Source organism: Megalops cyprinoides, chromosome 2 (genome assembly GCF_013368585.1).
Source record: "Megalops cyprinoides isolate fMegCyp1 chromosome 2, fMegCyp1.pri, whole genome shotgun sequence".
NCBI lineage: Eukaryota > Metazoa > Chordata > Actinopteri > Elopiformes > Megalopidae > Megalops > Megalops cyprinoides.
Window position 1 is genome coordinate 57,878,041 of NC_050584.1, and position 7,804 is coordinate 57,885,844.

Consider the following 7,804-nt stretch of genomic DNA (forward strand, 5'->3'; position numbering starts at 1 on the left):
GCGCACACACACACACACACACGCGCTTGTTCTGTGCTAAACGTTTGCGTCACACTGGCATTGAGCGCAGAACTTCCTGCTGCTGCAGTTAGCAGGGTTGATTAATGGGCTCTACGCGGGCCGACTGGAGAACGCGGAGGAAAATGAGTCTGATTCCGGAGGCCCCCCGTCTGTCCTCTTATTTTAAATAAACACCAGGCCGTGCCAGCCCGAACCTCACGTACGTTTATTGGTGGCGCATCACAAATAGAAACTGACGAGGTTCTAAAAGGAATACTTTTTCCTTTGACCGAAGGCAGGCGGCGTAGAGATGGGGGAAAGAGCGGAGGGGAAAACTCCAGATAGAGGGACCGTCGCAGAACTTCCACCTCCCCTCTCCCGGGATTAGATGCGCAGTTATGATTTGTCTCTCTCAGTGAGGGGAAGCGTTTTCAGAGCTGTGAAAATGCGTATGACTGCATTTTCTTCCCTCTGTCGTTTGATCCTGCCATTGCCGTATCAGGGCCGCATTTTACACCAGCAGCCTTTGAAACTGCCTCACAGTTATCAGTACCGAAAGGCACATATACATTTTTTGTAAAACCAAGGTGTCATACGCTGTTTCCGAAGCCACATTATCTTAAGCTGAGCACGACTTCGGCCTCGCCTGTCGGATCGTCGGGTCCGCTCCTGCCACGGATATCTTATTTAGGCCATAAATGCCCTACCTCCCCGCCTTCGATTACAGGAGGGAGAGAGAGAGAAGGAGGGAAGAAAAATGAACAGAGACAAAGGGAAGTTTCCAGGGTGCTGTTGTTCTGCTAACTTGATGTAAAGTCTATTTCATGCTCTGTCAGGCCCAGCTAAAGAAAGCCATTTTTAGAAATGGAATAACCTATATTTTCAGAGGGAAATAAATCTGGCCGCTGTTGCGTTTGGTTTATAAATAAAGATGTGTGGATGCATCCTCGTTTGTGGAGCATGTCGTTGGGTTTCCCCCCAGCCCCCCCCCACCCCCAACTTTCTGTTGCTTATGTAACGTAGCAGAGAATGAGAGGAAATGTGGATGGAAAGGGGGCAGCCAAATGCTGACTGACAGAAAAGTTGAGGGAACTGAAGGAATGTTTTGTTTGCCCCGTGAGAAGATGGAAAATGGCTGGGGGCCGAGGTCGGGCTGGTCACACGGCGCCTTTTTAAACGGCCGGCTGTAAAAGGATGGAAAGAAATTGGTTGCCGGTCCTCGCCAATCCGCGGAGCTCTTGCAGAAGATGATGGATCGTCTCACCTTGTATCGGTGGGTTGAATTGCAGGCTGTGGAGTCACTTGCAATTTCCCCTACCCCCCCTTTCCCTCTTTCCATCTCCCTGCTTCACTTCCCCCTCGCTGGGGTCAGACGGGGGCTCTGCACAGCTTACTTTGTGGGAGGGCCAGGCATCGCCAATCCCATTACCAACTCGCTCCACTGTTTAAACACATATGACCATCGCCTACGGGGGGGGGGGTGCATTGGACAGACTGATTATTTAATAACCATTGAACAGGGTGGTAGGAGGAGGGGGAGCCGGGCAGCCGGTCGGCACGGTGACCCTACGCGTCTGCTTGCTGACTGCGCCATGTTTGCGCAGCTCCCACAGAGACCAAACCGCCCACGACGCCGCTGCCACGCACCACCGGGCCCCTGACGCTACCCTTCAGTCTGCAGCTCGGAGGTTTGATGCGCCCGGAGGGAGAGAGAGAGAGAGGCCCGTTCATGTTAGTCTTTTCTCTTCCGGGGTGCTTTTGTGAAAGCGGCAGCCCATTGATACAGATGGTGGGCGGGTTGCTCATTTGCTCTGTGTTTACCAAATGGCGACCTCGTAGCGGCATCTTCTTTGGCGGCCTGTCTCCAGCGCTCAGTGCGTAAATGTTCTTTTCACAACCGATTCACAGCCAGTTCAAGCATGCGCAAATGTCCCTGTCCTTGGTGAGGTTCACCCGTGCATTAGTGCCTGTTCGGAGGACAAAAAGGAGCGTTTGCTGAATAGGCCCTTCTCCCGGAACAAGATGCATTACAAGTGTTTCGTGCCGCACACCCGTCATAATTCACTGCTACATGTTTGAGAAAATGGCATGCATTTGTGAGGTGAGAATTTCTTGCTGCATGCTAATGTCGAAAGGTTGCCGCCGCTTCTTGCTATGTGATAGGATCTGACACGTCGGAGTTCGCCGGTGCCCTGGGAGGTCACCTTGGCTGTTCTCTTCCCGTTATCGCCTGTTGAATCTCAGGTGTGAGATGAGGTGACGCTGGTGCTGTCTCGCCCGCTCTCAGAAACCGTCAAATCCGTCGAACGTTCATTCTTTTGCGCTTCAGTGGCGGAATAACTGCTGTAAAAGTCACGCAGCAGCGGGGCTGAGCACTCTCACGTCATGTCGTATCCTGCCATGGTGTGGAAGGCTCGTAACAACTCTGTCAGGGTGCTGCAGAACGGGACATGCTCGCAGTCAAAGGGAGCGACGCGGGGAACGCCAGCCAAACATTAATGCGGTGTAATTACTTCCACGTGCCAGTCAGCCGTCTCTGAGCATCGACGCGCTTGTGAAGGCGTGCTTGGGACGGACGTGCGGTACAAACAGCCGAATATGATGTCCGCTGAAACAAAAGCGCGTGTTGCGAGCGGAGGGAAAATTAGATCAGACTTCGTTTCATATGTAGAGCTGCCAGGTACGGCAGATCCGCGAGACGCCTTCGTTCTGCTGGATCGCTCTCGTTCAGAGATCGTATTTTTAACTTCAAAACACGCTGCTCGGCTGGGTGCAGGCTCCGCCTGGGGGGATCTTATCACCTTTTCTGTTTTCAATTTATGTGTGTTTTTTGATTTCAACAGCAGAAACGGCAGACTCACAAAAGGCCCAAAGTAAAGCAAGCGAAGGTAGACGGGGGGAGGGGGAGGGGGAGGGGCACAGGGGTAGTGGGCCGAAAACCAAAATAAAACAACTCAAGGGATCAGGTCTGGAAAGGTGCGGCGAAATCCCTGGAACAAAAGGATTAAGAGGCAACGAGATGTGGGTCACACCCAATGGAGAATGAAGCCAGCCAGCCATAGGCTATCCGCCCCTAATCCCATCTCAGAGAGTCAGCGCGCGATACGCTTGCCTCGGGCTAGAGGGGATGTTGGGGTGAAATGGGGGTCCAGGCTCCTGTTTCACAGAGACCATCTGTCTATTAAAAGAAAGAAAGAAAGAAAGAAAGAAAGAAAAAAAAAAACGCATCTTGTAGTTTTGTCTGTTTTCCCACCTATCAAAAGCAACTTCACCAAAAAAGTGCCTTGAGGTGAAGCATGCTCAGTGCAACATTTTTGGACACCCACTCCTTCACTTGACCTTTGACCTTTGGTGGAAGCAAAGGAAGAGAGCAGCAATAGTGTTCCAACAATGAACAAGGAGACGATGAGGAAAGCACACCTGACAAATCAGAACATGTAAGAAATATCTAAAGATGTGGTTAAGGTTAGAGTTAATTTGGACATTTTGTAAAGCCTTTGCATTACACCTTAGTATAACCACATAATGAGCAAGACAGTTTTTCTAATGTGTAATCTATCACCATTATCATACATTTAAAATGCCATCTTTTATTTTTTATAGTGTCATTGTGACTTTTCTTTGATGTGATGTACGCACATTATTTTGACACTGACTGCAAATACGGTTCGTGCCAAAGAAGCATCTTTGAATTTGAATTTAAATTTAACAGAGGCAGGATAGCAACTGAGAGCCACAATTTTCGCTGACATCGTATCATCTCAGGGAGCTGAACACCTTCGTTTTTTATTAAACCACCAGGAAGTGAGACTGGAGAGACATCTCAGATAAAAATGCATCGAGCCGCTGACTCTAAATGAGACATAAATTATTGTCGAATCTCCGATTTGAGATAGGATCAGTCAAGCGGCACGATGCACATGACCCTCCGTATATACCCTCATGCCAGCATCCGTTTATATAGGAGAGTAAAATACAGCTGACAAACCTTACATGCACAATAGAAAAACTTTACATTATTGTCATTTAGCAGGCGCTCTTATCCAGAGACACTTCCATAAGTTACAGCTTGGTCCACTTATAGAACTGGATATTTATGTGGGCAATTGTGGGTTAAGCACCCTACTCGAGGGTAGAACAGTTCCCCAGCGGGGAATCAAACCAACAACCTTTGATTTATGAGCCCTACTCCTTACCCTACGCCATACTGCTGTCCTTTTTAATAAGCAGTGATTCTTCTCAAGGTAAAGCATCTGTGTTCTGTTCCCATTGTACCATATATCATTATTTTGTATTAATAATTGCAACACTAAGATGATAAATACCACATGATCATGTTCATGCTCTTTGTGTTATGAAGGGTACTGTTCAATTATCACTGTTGATATTACAAGCCTGGTTACTACTGCTACGGTCCATACCACCATCATTGCCACTGGTAGCTGTAATCATTATCATTATTTCATCAGAATGCTATCACTGTGTGCAGTCTTGTATTGTAAGCCTCATGGGTCAGGGTTTGTGCAAGAGGATTACACACTCAGCTCAAGAAGATTAAACAGCAGTTATACCATTTACACTCGCCCCCTCCATGCATTTTTACTGTATTACACAAGACCTTCTGCATAATGGGGTGCAAAGGGTTTACAAAGAGGGAAAAAAAAAACTCCACAATCATCCGCATTAATGCTCTTCCTTTGTAGAGGAAACAGAGAAACCTCTGTTAAAGATCCGGCCAGCAGTTCGAGTGCCCTAGTTTAATTCCTCACACAGCGCCTACACCACACTTTCTCCCTCTGATCCCTAATCCTGCAATACAAACGATTACATGAGCTAAAAAAAGGGGTTGATTGATTCAACCCACAACTCCCCCACTGTCACCAAGCCCTACCGCCACCAAGCCCCGCCCTCAGCCCTTCCACGGCTTGATTTCTGTGGCGTGTCATTGGTAAAATTCAATTTGCACGGGCTAAATTAGTGCCATACACGCTGAGCGGGGCAACGCAGACATGCACAGAAGTGCATGGCGTGCAATTTGAATGTCAATTCCAGTTCATGTCTAATGTATGTGTCCTGTAAAACTGGGAGAAAACGAGAGGAAGATTAACGCTGGCCGTCACGGTGCAAAGGGATACACACATGAAAATCAAGGATGCAAGCGTAATTATGAGCTGATTACAAATTTAGCGATTTAAGAAAGAGTGGCAAGAATTAATATTGCAAAGAGAGCGCTTATATATGTGGAAGAACAGACTAGCTGGGCAATTTCTGGCCTTGCTTCAAAACCGATTTCCAAAAATGTTAAACAGCCAATTAAAATGGGGAAAAAATGGGCGCCAGCAATAGGAAGCTCTGTAAAATGAACCGTTGTTTCCAAATTTGCATAAACATTTAAAATTGTAGGTCACGCTGCATAATTCAAAGAACAAACTCTGCTCATGGCTTTGCAGTCAATGGAGAAATTCTAGCTCACTAAGCTCACTAGTCCAGAAAAAAGTACTGATGTTCAGAGCTTTGGAGACAGGTGGTAAACTCCCAATATGTTCGCATTTCATTTTATTTTGTTTGGGCTCGGCACAGAATGGCTTGGAGGACAGTGAAATTAGAATACAGAGTAGACCACAGGGATGTCTCTCAAGGAGCTATGAAACTCAGGCCTGGCTTCTTCACGGTTAGGAAAGGCTACATTTCACCGTGATGGAACAGCAACTGGCAAATGAATGCGTCTAATTGCCAGCTTAAAAAACATTCTTCAGATTCTGTGTACCCTCTTTTAATTGCCTCCCACTTCATAAAATGTGGTTTATTGTGCTAATTATGTATGCAGTGAATGAGACACAGAGCAATCTTTCTGTATCTCCTTGCTGAAGTGAAGCATCTCTCCCGCTTCAGTGGAGACGAACGTGCTTTCACCCTCTGGAGATGTGTTCCATATGACAGCCCCCCCCCCCCCCCCCCAACAATTTACTCTATGGTTCGACAATGCCATGGTATTGGAAAAATTCAATAACCGATTGTTTTAATTGCATGCTTTAACCGATCACGTCTATGTGAGTCATGGGTGAGGTGGGATTTTTATAGAATAATGCCCAGCAAGCAATATAACATCAACAATCAGCAATGTTGTGTTTTGGCCATACAGTGAAGGATGGTGATAATGAATCAAACATGTTTTTTTTCCCCTTCAGATAGTACAACATGAAAAAACTAAGCCCTCAAATCCATTATGAAATAGCAACCTTTCTGTAGTTGTACAGTGGTAGTGTGCACATGGGCGTCAGTTTGTTTTGAAAAGTCCTGGGGACAACAACAGGTTTGACACGTTCACACCTTTTTAAAGTGGGGGGGGGACAAAATGGGCCATGACAAAAAGTGGTGGGGACATGTCCCCAGCGTCCCCAGCGTAAATGATGCCTATGAGTGTGCAAGTAAAGATCAATGGATATGGATCAACTGCATATGATATATCCTTATATGACTATTTATGGTTAAAAAACTATTTTGGTGACTGTTCATAGTTAAAAAGTGCTGGGACTGTATTGCTGAAAAATCAATGCCTTTCAAGGTTATCTTACCACAACATTACTGCCTAAGTTTGAAACAATGCCTAGAAACCACCAGCCATTCACATCCTCACAAGGTCTGAATATCAGTGGCAACCATTCCGCAGTGTTTTGATGTGCAACGGTTGTGTTTCTATGCACTTCTTTTTGGTTATTTGGACAGGAGTCTATGGCAGTTTCCCTGCCAGGAATGCCTGAGACATGCAGAGCAGCTCATGCACAGGTGTGATTATGACAGATTTAAACAGCAGGACTCCTAATCTGGGAAGAGCAGACATCGGCAATAAACAGGAGCAGAGTCACAAAGGAGGCATTGATCACAGGTTCTCTTCTCGGCTCGGCCTTTCCACGGTGTTCGGTGACAGCGCGAACCCCCGGTTTTCTGTTGAGCGAACGCTCCGCCGAGACCTCAACAATAGCGGGATCAGGGTCAGGCTGCTGACGCATGCAAAGCCTATTACAGGAATCCAAAACATCACATGATACAGAGACGACCGGAGGCATCCGATGTGTTGGGATTTGTACAAACCCTGATTTCGCCACAACAGAGGGGATAATTTCCAAGCTTATTACAACACAAATTGGTTAGACATGTCACCTGAAACCACAGCACACAGGTGTTACAAGTCTCATTTCTGTTCCAGGACCGCATGCGCTGACATCTTGGCTGTTGTGGTGTCTCTCCAAAAGCTAGCCATTGTGATTTATTCAGGATATGAGAATGCTTCAGGACAAAACGTTGCAATGCATCTTTTAAGACAAACTTTCAAGTAGACTTGAGTGCATCTCCTCATGAAAATAAGAGGAGCAATCTGGAGCATGGATTCAAAGCAGTCTGAAATGGAATTGCCCAAGGTGTCAGTTCAGCAGGCTGTGTTAAGACCTGGTCTGTGTGCACTTGTATTGACTCAAGAAACTGCAGCTGGACTCACATCTGTTGTGTTCCATCTTTAAGACTTCTTGCTCTTCTTTTCCATCTTTGATTTTAGGTGAGGAGAGTGAGATTGGTGTTAAACTTGTGTCTGAATGATCGCAAACCAAATCACTGCCATAAAATAGTGCACAAAGCATAAAACTTCTCTTCTCTAACCTGTTTTTTTTTTACGTTAGCATGCTATATTATACCTACAATTAACAGAAGGAGGCTCTTGTAATATTCATTCTGGGTTATAGAGTCTGAAGCTTTGAAATTTATAATGAGCAGCTCCTATTGAACAATAACAAAAGCACATAATTAGCCT